This window comes from Narcine bancroftii, chromosome 4 (assembly GCF_036971445.1).
Source record: "Narcine bancroftii isolate sNarBan1 chromosome 4, sNarBan1.hap1, whole genome shotgun sequence".
In the NCBI taxonomy this organism is placed as follows: Eukaryota; Metazoa; Chordata; class Chondrichthyes; order Torpediniformes; family Narcinidae; genus Narcine; species Narcine bancroftii.
The window spans coordinates 227,451,777-227,466,904 of NC_091472.1; the positions used below are offsets into that span (position 1 = coordinate 227,451,777).

The 15,128-nt window shown below is 41.5% G+C and overlaps 1 protein-coding gene and 1 long non-coding RNA gene across 3 annotated transcripts in view; both read left to right on the forward strand.

Annotated features, from left to right (window-relative positions):
- Nucleotides 1-15,128, forward strand: part of slx9 (SLX9 ribosome biogenesis factor) — a 176,598-nt gene that overhangs the window by 60,902 nt on the left and 100,568 nt on the right. The window lies entirely within an intron of this gene.
- Nucleotides 2,546-15,128, forward strand: part of LOC138761674 (uncharacterized) — a 35,059-nt gene continuing 22,476 nt past the window's right edge. Inside the window, exon 1 of the long non-coding RNA XR_011356424.1 lies at nucleotides 2,546-2,698. This is a non-coding gene — a long non-coding RNA (uncharacterized lncRNA). The remainder of the gene's footprint in view (nucleotides 2,699-15,128) is intronic.

Consider the following 15,128-nt stretch of genomic DNA (forward strand, 5'->3'; position numbering starts at 1 on the left):
GCAATATGACTTGCATATTCAGTGGATCAAACAAATATTTTTCATGGCGGGGAAATCACACAACATTTTAAAGAGAGTGAAATACTTGGGATGAAGGGCATTCAGACACCAAAGTCACAACAAACTTCTACCCAGTGGATTTGGTTTCCCTGTTCCTCCCTCACCTGCCCACAGCGAGTCCTGGCACCGTCAATGTGTCAGTGTCGCTTGGAGATGCCCAAAATTTCTGCCCTCTGATAATCTGTTGCAATCGTCAAACTACCCCCACTTCTCTAACTCTGTCAACCTGTATACTATGTGTATATACATAGTGAAACCCTGATTTAGTGCAACCTTGCTTTTCTTCGCGATGATATTTTATGGACCCAGTCAATTGCGCTATAACGGGGCCACACTGCATTACAATTCTATGCACCTGTAAGTTAGTACTTTATAAAGTGTGTTTGAAAGTGATACCAGACAAAATAGCTACGGGGGTACATTCAAAATGTTTGTGTGTTGGTTTTGATTCTCGGCTCTGCTCAATAGATTTGCTTTGAGTCTGCTTCTGAGCCTTCTCAAAGAGACCCGAGTGCAAAATTTGACTCAAGCCTCATTGTTAGCCATCTTGACCTTTGCACTATTGGAGATTTCATTGTTCAAATAAAGTATTGAGTTTATGCCTATCCATCCCCATGTAAAGACTTTTGAAATTTATAGAACAGGGATGTTCATGGTTGTCACCTTGTGTGGAAAAGAGAAATTGAAAAGAAAGTAAAATATTGGGGAGATGCTGATAATTGTATTTTCAATCAGAATTTATGTATTGTAATTTCTTTTGCTTTACCTACATTCTGTAAACTTCTTTCAATGGATTGTTCCTGAGACAGAGTTGGAATTAACCTTCTTGGGGAATATTAAGGAGTAATGACTCTTCCTGTTCCTATTGAAGTGACAGTGACTGCCAAAAGTGAATTAACATTAGGATATGAACATCAATCATATTTTAAGAAAAGGATGCTCGTCAAAATATTTTTCTTTGGCTTCACTTCCACCGGGCTTCCCTGCAATTATTTTCTGAGTGAGGCTGGCGATCCATTTGACTTCATTTGCTTCTTAAAAAGTTATTTGCTTTATATCAGTAATATCTAACCAAAATCAGGACTTTCCCAAAGGAAAAATTGCAAACATGTGCTTGAACTTCACTAGTTTATGATGCACTGCATTGGAGCTATAACACACTGTCCTACTCAACTATTTAATGAGCTAGATATTTTACAAAAGAATACCAAACAATAAGTGGAACAAATTCTTTCTTCTTCTTTGACTTGGCTTCGCGGACGAAGATTTATGGAGGGGGTAAAAAGTCCACGTCAGCTGCAGGCTCGTTTGTGGCTGACAAGTCCGATGCGGGACAGGCAGACACGATTGCAGCGGTTGCAGGGGAAAATTGGTGGGTTGGGTGTTGGGTTTTTCCTCCTTTGCCTTTTGTCAGTGAGGTGGGTTCTGCGGTCTTCTTCAAAGGAGGTTGCTGCCCGCCAAACTGTGAGGCGCCAAGATGCACGGTTTGAGGCGTTAACAGCCCACTGGCGGTGGTCAATGTGGCAGGCACCAAGAGATTTCTTTAGGCAGTCCTTGTACCTTTTCTTTGGTGCACCTCTGTCACGGTGGCCAGTGGAGAGCTCGCCATATAACACGATCTTGGGAAGGCGATGGTCCTCCATTCTGGAGACGTGACCCATCCAGCGCAGCTGAATCTTCAGCAGCGTGGACTCGATGCTGTCGACCTCTGCCATCTCGAGTACTTCGACGTTAGGGATGTAAGCGCTCCAATGGATGTTGAGGATGGAGCGGAGACAACGCTGGTGGAAGCGTTCTAGGAGCCGTAGGTGGTGCCGGTAGAGGACCCATGATTCGGAGCCGAACAGGAGTGTGGGTATGACAACGCCCCCCCACATCTCCATCGGGCACACAAAACTCAAAACGGTAAACCAGTTTACCTATCTCGGCTGCACCATTTCATCAGATGCAAGGATCGACAATGAGATAGACAACAGACTCGCCAAGGCAAATAACGCCTTTGGAAGACTACACAAAAGAGTCTGGAAAAACAACCAACTGAAAAACCTCACAAAGATAAGCGGAACAAATTCTATCTTTAGCAAAAGTGCTGGCGAAACTCAGCAAGACATGCAGTAAGGAAAGGAAGCAAGGAGTCACCAGCATTTCGGACATGAGCCCTTCTTCAGGGTCCTGTAACTAAATTCTATCTTTCACTGAGTTTATGAAGCAAATTTTCTTTAAATCTACAGGAGGGTGTATTTTCAGCTAGTATGGAGTTGGGTGTTAAGCAGTCTGGTGGAAATTTAGTCCAGCTCATTGACTCAAATAAACTCATGACCTTTATTTAACAGTGAATTGATAGAAATGGAAAAAAAATTCATGAATGCATACATCAAGAAATTTGGAATGCCATCTTTCATGGATTATTACCACATAAAGAAACTAGTGTTTCTGATGTACAATAGAATATCTAAAAGTTCTGTTTTTAAAATAGTGTCAGATGTCTTTCTTTTAATGACAGGGAAAGCTCGGTAATTGTTAATCCCTTAACATTTTATCTTGTGTATGATTGAAAAGGTGAATGTTTCATTAGATTTCCAGAATTCCTGTCAGATTGCATAAGAATAAATTTCTACAAACTCCTACTGAACACAATGTAAGAAATACTTTCCTTATTTTGGTTATTATTCAGACACAAAATCAGCAAAGCCAATATTTTAAGCCTATCTCTTATATCCTTGACTTGTGGTGACCTGCTGCCAACTTGACCTGTTGCAGTTATTGTGTTGATGATTCTCCAGATTTTGATACAACAGTTGATAAGGAACTGCCAGTTTTTTTCGTACTGTATGGTATGTCAATATATTTTTTTAATCTTGTTACCTTCCAGGCTGCTGCTCTTATGAACAGAAGCCAGCCAGTCCTTCTGTCAAGGTCTTTCTCCTGTGGTTTGAGAAAGTAATCCATAAGCACAGAACAGTTTGCTCTTTCGATTAACCCTGAAACCGCACACCAAAGATCATGTGTCACAAATTGATTAAGCTGAGCACTAACTTGTAATATGGATGAGAAGCCCTTCATTGATCTCTTCACTCTCCTGTCTCTTCTTTTTGAAACCAATGTCTCTGTCCCAAAAGATTTGGTAGACTGGCAGAAATCTATTGGATGTGTACAAACTGAATACAGCTAAAGATCAAGTTATTCCATATGGAATATAGAGTATAATAACACAGGTTTTAGATCGCTATCAGATATGGCTTTGCTGAAATTTACACTGGATTGTTTGTCTCTCCTCATGTGATTTGTGTAACTAAGTAAAAAAAGCTGTTAAAGATATGAAAAAGGAGATTGCCAATTATCCTATTTTCATTTCCATAATAGTGAAGCCTTTATTATCTGAAACATTTCTATCCATGTTGAGGAACAAAGATGCATTGTGCACTAGCCTAAAAAATGAGGCTGATCATTATTTTTCAAAAGAATAATCTGCAAATCAACCAAGCTCCTTTATTCTGCTGCTATTTTTTTTATCCTGTGACATTTGTTTCTCAAGTTTGCTTAATCTTTTAGCAAGCATTTTCAAGGAAAAATAGTGAAGAAATGAGATTTTTGAGGAATTATGTTAAGGAGATGCATTTTTGAGATCAATATGAATGTTCTGGCTTGATGCATAGAACATAAACAGTTGAGGCCGATGGCCTATTTCCATGCTGAATCTGTTAGGGTTTTTACACAGAAATCCAGCAATATTGTCCAAAGCAAGACCCGACATTAAAGCCAGCTTTGGTTGTTTACACTGAACTGAACAAAGCCCGCTTAATGCCGGGTCAGTGTGTCTTTTTACACAGCAAGTCAACATTCCGGGATCAAAAGAGACAAGACATGTAATACAACAGTGACTGCGTCTAGTCTTACGTATCACTACTGGATTTGACAGCATGTTAGACCCACTTTTTTTTCTCCAAAAAATGGCTCAAAAATATTCCCCCAGTCTTCTATGCAAAGGTGATAATGGTGAGTAACACCAACGGGGATCATCGTCACTGTGTGACTCGCCAGTATCACCACTATCTATCGTTGGGGGCTGGTGGCAGGCTGTCGGGGGGAGCAGTTCAGTGGGCTTCAAACTGAATCCATAGCACATGGTGACTAGACACATCTGGGGACAGCTGAGAGTGGAGGGGGGTGGGGTGGTCTTTTATCAAAATGCCACTCCATAACACTAATCTCCTCTTCCTTAATATCTGAAGGTGTGTCAGTGACTGTCTTGAATACATTCAGTAACTGAGCATTCACTCCCTCCTGTAGAGTTGCAGATCCAGTACCCTTTGATACATACTTTTTATCTTATTCATGAATGATCAAGCTCTATTTTGAAAGACCAACAGCGACCCCACATCTGTCATGTCAACCATCTCTCATTCTCCTCGCAGCAACACCTCAGTGCTTTACCCACCTAAAGAAATGGTGAGTCCAGTAGAGGATGCATCACTATTTCACTACCAGCTCATTTCATCTCCAGGTCCAACCATTTCATCTACAACTCATTTAAGACTTCTGCATTTATGAGAGCATGCATAGATATCCAAGATGGGCTAAACCCCAAGTGCCTGTTGGTCAGGTATTCCCAAGTGAACTACTTGATGTCAGCCAGATTAACAGCCACCAGGAGAGAGATTCCTTTTGTACCAGGACATCTGCACCTGATTCCTTTTTAATCAGTCTTGCTGACGTAACTTGCCCCCCTTCAGGGTTCTCCAGATGATCCTCTTCTTTCAGGTCACCACAGAGTTCCTTTCAGACAGCTAGTCTTCTCCTTTGACCAGGCAGTCTTCAAAGGTTTGCCAGCTTGTCCCTCTGGAACTGAAGCCTCTGTCTCTCCTCTCTCTAGCTCCCTCCCTCTCCGAGAGCAAAGCTGTTTTCCCCCAGCCTGCAAAGATCAACTGCTCTTCCAGACAAACTGCTGCTGTATGTTGCTACTTGGTTCCCTTTTGCAAAATAACACTCTGCAAAAGTCCTGCAAAGATTCTGTGTTTTAAAATGTTTCTGGGCAACCTGCTCTACATTCCTCCCAAACCAGCTCTAAATACTCTCACACACCCCACCTCCCCCATTGTGTGTTGGTGCTTTTTCCACAGAAGGTGTAGTGTAAAATGGCAGCAAATATCCTGGAACAATGTGACAATGTGAAAAGCACTTGAGTGATTCAGCACAGCACTTGAACAAAAATATTTTATAATATTTGCACAAAATAACAAAATCATTATTCATCTGCACATTTTGGTAAGCATGCATTTGATGTGCCAAAAAACGGTTTAAAAAATAGATTTAATTGACTAATTACTTTGAAAGAATCCACAAAGTTAATTTTTTTAGTAACCCTGTAGCCCCCTCTCCCCTACTTCTATTGTGGAATGAAGACTAAACACGGGATTAGTTTAAAGTTCCTTTCTTCATGTTTCTGAGCTTGAACAGCAGTGATCTTAGTTGGTGTTACAAGATGAAGCAGGCTTAACTTCCTGGGTCAGTTACTTACCTGGATTAAATCTTAATATTCAAAACAACTTTTTAGTTCACTGAGAGCAGTTGTATTTGTCTCTGAACAATATCAAAAGCAAAAAAGAATAATGAGGAAAAACTGTGCATACTCAGCAGGTGACCTCTGTGGAGAAAGAAATATTTTTAACATTATAAGTTGATGTTTTGTTAGATTGGGAAAAGTTGAATATTTTAAGCCATTACAGAAGTCAGGAGCAGGATAGGCAAAGGAGTGACAGTAGTAAGATCATTTTAAAAACAAAAATAGTAGAATTAAAATCGTGAAGGCAGAATTATTACCAGCAACGGAAAAATGGAAGCAATATTTCAATGTGAAATTACTGATCTCTTGGAGTCACAGACTGACAAGCATCTTAGAAGTAAATCACTTGTCAGAAGGCCGCAACCAAATAATGTGTGTTGCTTAAACCTCTGAACTTCATTAGAATATTGCAAAATATAAAGGTCAAAATGGAATGGGGCAAACATTTAAAATAATATGGTGCAAACTGTGGGTCATGATTATGGACTAAACACAGATGTAGAAAAAATTGCTCATACAATGTTTGACCTAGCGAAGGGAGACTAGAACATAGTAGTTGGTACACTTTACTAAATGAGGCAAATAGAAGTAAATTGCTTTAATATTTTGAAAGACTGCAGGTTGATGGGACCTAAAAGCACTAGTGGTGCATCTCTTGTATTTACATGGGATAGAGCTTGGAGGCAGGTGGTGGTGGTCTTTGAGGCGAGAATTGGAGATGCATCATTGGGGGTGAAAATGATGGAGCATGGTTTGTTGAATGTGGAGACTGATGCAGGAAAAAGAAATGTTACATCATTGGGTGGTTCTTGAAAATGAATAGGAGACACATCAAGTTGGAAGCAGAAGTTATCTAAGAGTATTAGTTGGCTCATGTGTATGTTGGTTGACAGTCTGTTCACAGACAAATGATGGGAATTAAAAATTGGTGACAATTTTGACTTTTGGTTACGAGAAGGCTGCATCACTCTTACCTGTTAACAGCTGAGAAAGGCCCGACAGCAGGGCTCCCAGCTGGAAGATAAAGAAAGCAACGGGAACGGGAGGGGTGAGAAAGAAAAAAGTAAACTAGAGACACAACAGATAACCATCCCAGAAGAAGAGGACCAACATCAAGAAACCATGGAAAAAAAACCCAACAAATTGAGACAAGCAGCTCAACAAGAGTCAGAAGAGACACAGATACAAGGAAGAGAAATAGAAGACACAAACCCAAGAGCAGACACAGAAGAAGAAGAACACCAAGCTCTGCACAGAGGAATAGGAGGTAAAATGAATGGACAGTACATAGATAAAAAAAAATTTTCAAGAACAAATGAAAGCATTAAAAGAATTTAGTGAAATGAAAAGTACAGAAGAAAAAGTGAATAGAATAGAGCTGGTCATAACAGACGTAGGGAAAAGATTAGAAAATGTGGAAGAACGTGTAATGGCGGTAGAAATGGAAGTGAACGACTTAAAAAGAAAATTGGAAGAAAGTGACTAAAAAGTTAAAGAAACACAGGAGTTGTTAGCTCAGAAGATGGATATAATGGAAAACTATAGTAGGCGAAACAATATAAAGATAGTGGGCCTTAAGGAAGATGAAGAAGGCAAAGATATGAAAGAATTTATAAAAGAATGGATCCCAAAAGTCCTGGGAATGCCAGAAATGCAGGAAGGAATGGAAATAGAAAGGGCATATAGAACATTAGCCCAAAACCACAGTCACAACAAAAACCAAGATCCGTTTTAGTAAAATTTCTGAGATATACGACAAGATAAAATATATTGGAGTAGGCAATTAATAAAATTAGAGAAGACAAAAAAACCACTGGAATACAAAGGTCAAACATTTTTTTTCTACCCAGACATAAGTTTTGAGCTCCTAAAGAAGAGGAAGGAGTTTAATGCAGCAAAATCAATCCTATGGGGAAAAAAAAGGCTATAAATTTATGTTAAGATATCCAGCAGTGCTTAAAATAGTTATCCCGGGGCAGCAAAACAGACTGTTCTTGGATCCGGAGAAAGCACAAGAATTTGCAGAACGCCTGCAAAACAGAAAGAGAGATGAAGAGATGTAACAAGAACAAAGAATGATGACAAACTACATATAAAGAAGTAAAAATAATGTATAAGTAAGAACTATAGGAGGGAAGAAAAGGGAAGTAAGGGAGAAGGGGGGGGGTTTAAAAATAAATAAATGGACAAATAGGAGAAAGAGAAGAAAAGATGGGGAGCTTTGTTGTAATGTGAAGATAAGTCTTTTCTGGAGGGGGTTGGGTGGGAGAGAATATCAGTCACTGCAAAATCAGTTGACACTTCCGAACAGATTTGCAGTCCGAATGGAGTGGTTGCCCGGCAAGGGAAAAGGGGCGACTCAGAGATTGGAGGAGGGGAACACTTGGGGTTAAGGAAATTTTAGATGTGGGAGTGAGTGAAATATTTTATATTTTAGAAGTATTGTCATACAGTGCGTTTATATAAAAAAAAAACTGAGAAATGGGAATGGGGAAAAGGGGAAAGGTGGTGGTGAGGAAGTGGAAATGAGATGTAAACAAAGTATTAGATGGCCGTGTTGAACTATATGACTATAAATATTAACGGAATACATAACCAAATCAAAAGGAAGAGGCTATTAAATTTACTGAAAAAAAAAAGATAGAACATTCGTGCAGGAAACACACCTAACTGAAGTGGAACACAAGAAATTAAGAAGAGACTGGGTAGGGCATGTAATGGCAGCATCATATAACTCAAAAGCCAGAGGTGTAGCTATATTAATCAATAGAAATGTACCAATCAAAATAGAGGACAAAATAATAGATCCAGCAGGGAGATTAGTAATGTTAAAATGTCAAATATATTCAGAACTCTGGAATTTGGTCAATATAATGAAGAGGATCAAAAGTTCATGCAAGATATTTCTTTGAAGATTGTAGATACGCAGTGGAATATATTGATAGGAGGGGACTTTAACCTTAATTTGGATTCAAAGATTGATAAAATTGGACAAAAGACTACCAGAAAGAACAAAGTAGCCAAATGTATGGTTAAATCAATGCAGGAAATGCAACCTTTGGATATATGGAGGAGACAACACCCAGAGGAGAAGGAATACTCATATAATTCGAGTGGACATAAACATACTCAAGGATTGAGTTGTTCCTGTTGTCAGCCAAAATCCAAGGGAGAGTTAGGAAAGTGGAATATAAAGCTAGATTGTTATCTGATCACTCACCCCTGTTATTAGCAATAGAACTGGAGGACATCCCACCAAGAACATATAGATGGAGATTAAACTCCATGCAACTTAAAAGACAGGATTTTAGAGAAATTATTGAGTGCCAAATTAAAATGTACTTTGAAATAAATATGGAATCAGTGAAAGACAAATTTATATTATGGGATGCAATGAAAGCCTTCATCAGAGAGCAGAGAATAAGTTATGTAACTAAGATGAAAAAGGACTACAATCGGGAAATAGAACGGCTGGAAAGGGACATAGTAAGTACAGAAAAAGAACTAGGAACAAGAGAAGATACAACAAAAAGAAGAGAATTGGCGGACAAAAAAAATAAAATACAAAACACTACAAACGTATAAGGTGGAGAAGAACATAATGAAAATAAAGCAGAAGTATTATGAGCTAGGAGAAAAAAACGCACAAAATACTAGCTTGGCAGCTTAAAACAGAACAAGCTAAAAGAACGGTTTTGGCATCAAGGAAAAAGGACAAACAAATTACATATAACCCAACAGACATCAATGAAAACTTTAAGGAATTCTACGAGCAATTATATCAAACTGAGAATGAAGGGAAAGAAGACAAAATAGATGAGTTTTTAGCTAAAATTAAACTACCGATATTGCAAGAAGAGGAGCAAAACAAATTGATAAAACCATTTGAAATAGAGGAAATACAAGATATATTAAAAAAGCTACCGAACAATAGAACGTCTGGGTTGGATGGACTCCCAATAGAATTCTATAAAACATTTAAAGAGTTACTAATTCCTCCTCTCCTGAAAGTAATGAACCAGATAGAAGAAACACAAAACTTGCCAGATTCATGTAAAACAGCAATAATTACAGTAATACCAAAGACAGGGAAAGATCCACTAACACCAGCATCGTATAGACCAATATCCCAACTTAACTCAGATTATAAGATAATATGCTAAACTATTAGCAAATAGATTGGCCGACAGTGTACCAAAAATAGTAAAACTAGATCAAACTGGATTTATTAAGAAAAGATGAACAACGGAAAATGTCTGTAAGTTCATTAACTTAATCCATGCAGTACAAGGAAATAAGACGCCAACTGTGGCTGTTGCTTTAGCCACAGAGAAAGCCTTTGACAGGGTAGAATGGAATTATTTAATTCAAAGTATTACAGAGGTTCAACCTACCAGAGAAATATATTAATTGGATTCTTCTTTCTTTGGCTTGGCTTCGCGGACGAAGATGTATGGAGGAGTAAATGTCCACGTCAGCTGCAGGCTCATTTGTGGCTGACAAGTACGATGCGGGACAGGCAGACACGGTTGCAAGGGAAAATTGGTTGGTTGGGGTTGGATGTTGGGTTTTTCCTCCTTTGTCTTTTGTCAGTGAGGTGGACTCTGCGGTCTTCTTCAAAGGAGGTTGCTGCCCGTCGAACTGTGAGGCGCCAAGATGCACAGTTTGAGGCGATAATCAGCCCACTGGCGGTGGTCAATGTGGCAGGCAACAAGAGATTTCTTTAGGCAGTCCTTGTACCTCTTCGGTGCACCTCTGTCTCGGTGGCCAGTGGAGGGCTCGCCATATAACACGATCTTGGGAAGGCGATGGTCCTCCATTCTGGAGACGTGACCTATCCAACACAGTTGGATCTTCAGCAGCGTGGACTTGATGCTGTCGACCTCTGCCATCTCGAGTACTTTGATGTTGGTGATGAAGTCGCTCCAATGAATGTTGAGGATGGAGCGGAGACAACGCTGGTGGAAGCGTTCTAGGAGCCGTAGGTGATGCCGGTAGAGGACCCATGATTCGGAGCCGAACAGGAGTGTGGGTATGACAACGGCTCTGTATACGCTTATCTTTGTGAGGTTTTTCAGTTGGTTGTTTTTCCAGACTCTTTTGTGTAGTCTTCCAAAGGCGCTGTTTGCCTTGGCGAGTCTGTTGTCTATCTCGTTGTCGATCCTTGCATCTGATGAAATGGTGCAGCCGAGATAGGTAAACTGGTTGACCGTTTTGAGTTTTGTGTGCCCGATGGAGATGTGGGGGTGCTGGTAGTCATGGTGGGGAGCTGGCTGATGGAGGACCTCAGTTTTCTTCAGGCTGACTTCCAGGCCAAACATTTTGACAGTTTCCACAAAACAGGACATCAAGCGATGAAGAGCTGGCTCTGAATAGGCAATTAAAGCGGCATTATCTGGAAAGAGTGGTTCACGGAAAAGTTGCTCTTGTGTCTTGGTGTGAGCTTGCCAAACTGCATGAGTTTTTCAAGCTCCGCTGGGACCAAGGAAAGCTACCTCAGGACCTTCGTGATGCTATCATCATCACCCTGTACAAAAAGAAAGGCGAGAAATCAGACTGCTCAAACTACAGGGGAATCACGCTGCTCTCCATTGCAGGCAAAATCTTCGCTAGGATTCTCCTAAATAGAATAATACCTAGTGTCGCCGAAAATGTTCTCCCAGAATCACAGTGCGGCTTTCGCGCAAACAGAAGAACTACTGACATGGTCTTTGCCCTCAGACAGCTCCAAGAAAAGTGCAGAGAACAAAACAAAGAACTCTACATCACCTTTGTTGACCTCACCAAAGCCTTTGACACCGTGAGCAGGAAAGGGCTTTGGCAAATACTAGAGCGCCTTGGATGCCCCCCAAAGTTCCTCAACATGGTTATCCAACTGCACGAAAACCAACAAGGTCGGGTCAGATACAGCAATGAGCTCTCTGAACCCTTCTCCATTAACAATGGCATGAAGCAAGGCTGCGTTCTCGCACCAACCCTCTTTTCAATCTTCTTCAGCATGATGCTGAAACAAGCCATGAAAGACCTCAACAATGAAGACGCTGTTTCATCCGGTACCGCACAGATGGCAGTCTCTTCAATCTGAGGCGCCTGCAATTAATTGGATTAAAGCATTATATAAGGGTCCAATGGCGAAGGTGACAGTAAATGGATATATATCGAACTAATTTAAATTAAGCAGGTCAACTAGGCAGGGATGTCCACTATCTCCAAAATTGTTCACTTTAGCAATAGAACCATTGGCAGAACTGATAAGAACAGAAAATAAAATAAAAGGGATTAAAAACTCTTACCTGTTAACCTGTACTCCTCCCCTTCCCTTTCCTTTCTCCGTGTTCTCTGCTCATCTCATTAATTTATTAAGCCACATGCCTGTTTTCTTTTACTTGTACCATAACGAAGGGCTCAGGCCTGAAACATTGGTTACCCTGAAGCGGCCTGCACATGGAGATGCGGACAGGCCCACAAAATGGCTGATGAACTTGGTGACAGCACGGACCTGTGAGTGACACAGGCCATTGTCCCAGGTGACCTCCGCACGGAGGGAAGACAGTCAACTGTGGCGGGAATGCTGGCCAATCCCAGGCAGGCGCTCCGATGACACAGTGCATTGTCATCAGCACCTGGGCTCCATTTAAATATGACGGCCAGTGCAATAAATCAGTCTCGACTTCAAGGCTTTGGTGTGCATGTCATACTTCTCCATGTTCGAGTAGTGCAAACGCTACATTGGTGACCCCAACAGATCTAACCAGCATTTAGATCTGAAGATGACAGACCAGGCGGAGCCAGCGAACATCCACGCGATCTCACTCAGGCTCTCAAAGTTTTTGGTGTCGCAGCCACACGTGTGGTTCGAGCAGGCTAAGGCTCAGTTCCTGCTTTGATATATCGTCGCTGACGACACCTGCTACTTCTATGTCAAGAACCCACTCGATCAAGACATGGCCGCAAGGATCGTAGACATCCTATGGCAACCTCCAGAACAAGGCAAATATGTGGCCCGCAAACAGCTGTTAACCCGTACTTTCAGGCTCTCCTGGCGAGAGCGTGCTGCCCAATTGCTCCATATGGACAGTTTGAGGGACAGAGTCCTGTCCGCCCTAATGAGCGACATGCTCACTTTGACCAGGGACACAAGACTTGTCTGTTCTTCGAGCAGATCTTTCTGGAGCAGCTACCTGAGGATATCCGACTCTTGCTCACGGGTGAGGACTTCAGTGAATCCCAGAGGCCGGACATGCTCTGGAGAGTGAAGAAGGATACCAGCGCTATCTTGGACCAGGTCAACAAGCCAACTGCTAAGCCAAGACCAGCAGAGAGGCAAGTTAATACCCCAGGACAATTCTGCTATTGTCATCAGCAATGGGGGGATACTGCCCACCCTGCAGGTTTCCAGGAAAAGCCCTGGCCAAACATCGTTGAGGCTGCGGCGGTGGCCCACTTGATGGCTTCCTCTATGTTTGGGACTCCTTGTCGGGCAGGTGTTTCCTGGTCAACACCAGTAACAAGTTATGCGTTCTGTCCCCTGCAGGCCTCAACAACTGCAATGGCAAGCAGGACACAGCACTGAAGGCAGCTAACAACTCCTCCATTCGAACATTTGGTTCCTGCACCGTGCCCCTTCAGGTCAGCAACAGCTGGTTTACGTGGACTTTCACCTTCGTGGCAGTGGCGCAACCACTCCTGGGGGCCAACTTCCTTTATGCTCACGGCCTCCTCGTAGACCTCAAGGGACTGCCTTTGGTACATGCAGAACTTTACAAACTCTACCTCTGGGGAAAGCCAAACTACCCGTCCCCCAACTTGACTCGATAATGCTTTCCGACAACGAGTCTGTCTGCATCCTAGCAGAGTTCTCCTCAATAATGGCACCACAGTTCTCCATGGCTGAGCCAAAGCATGGGGTAAGGCACTATATTCTGACTGAGGGCTCCCTGCTTCACACCAGGGCATGCTAACTCCCTCCCGAGAAGCTTAGCCTCACAAAGGAGGAGTTCAAGGAAATGGAGGAGCTAGGGATAGTGCGGCGCTCTGACCGTTCCTTGGTCTCCCCCTTTCACACGATGCCAAAATCACTGGTGGGGGGGATGGAAATGGAGGCCATATGGCAACTACCGCCTCCTCAATGAGGCCACCACGCTCGACAGATATCCCATGCCCCATATCCAAGACTTTGTGAACATCCTTCACGGGACACGGGTGTTTTCAAAGGTGGAATTCCCAGTTCACCCCCAGGATGTTCCCAAGACCATGATTATAACCTCCTTTGGCCTTTTCAAATTCCTACATGTCCTTTGGGCTGAAAAATGGGGCACAAACTTTTCAGCGGCTGATGGACACATTGGGCCGTGACCCCCTCATTAGCTTCCATTTTAGCTGAAGCTGCAAAGACCATGATTCCCACCTAAGACAACTGTGTACCACAGATTCATACTGGCAGGGGCCCGCATCACAGTTGAAGGAATTAATTTTTAAGTACACAAATCTGTTTCCTGATGCTCCAAAAAGGACATCAGTGATTTATCACGATGTGGATGTTGGAGAAGTAAGTCCCATTAAACAATACCCATACAGAATAAACATTCAGAAAAATTAAATAATCCATCAGGAGGGGGAATATATGTTTAGACCTTCAAACTCAGATTGGAGTTCTTGTATTCTGGTACCGAAACCAGATGGAACTGTTAGGTTTTGTACAGATAACAGGAAGGTTAATTCAGTTGCTAAAACAGATGCTTATTCTATTCCAAGAATAGATGATTGTATTGATAAAATTGGAAAAGCTAAATTTCTTACTAAGTTGGATTTGTTGAAGGGTTACTGGTATGCTCCTTTAACTGAGAGGGGAAGGAATATTTCAGCATTTATTACTCCATCCAGTTTATATGTGTACAATGTGTTACCTTTTGGCATGAAAAATGCCCCTGCAACATTTCAAAGGATGATTAATTCAGTAATCCAAGGGTTAACACATACAGATGCCTATATTGATGACTTGGTCACAAAAAGTGACACATGGGAAGGACATTTGAAGGAATTGAACAAATTGTTTGCAAGATTATCCAAAGCAAACTTAACTGTTAACTTAGAGCGAATTTGCAAATGCCACTGTGACATACTTGGGTCATGTAGTTGGTCATGGCAAAGTTGCACCTATTCAAGCAAAAGTGAATGCAATTTCTTAGTTTCCTATTCCCAATGCCAAGAAAGCAGTGAGAAGTTTTTTAGAAATGGCAGGATATATTACAGGAAGTTTTGCAGAAATTTTGCCTCAACCAATCTTTTGAAGAAAGAGTAGAAATTTGTGTGGACTAAAGAATGCCAGACAGCTTTAGAAAATTTAAATGATATGCTATGCCATTATCCTGTGTTAAGATCTCCTGATTTTGATAGACCTTTTTTTGTAGCAGTGGATGCGAGTGGGGGAGCAGCAGGGTCAGTTTTATCAAAAACATCCAGTTGCCTACTTTTCAAAGAAATTCAATGTTTATCAAAGGAACTA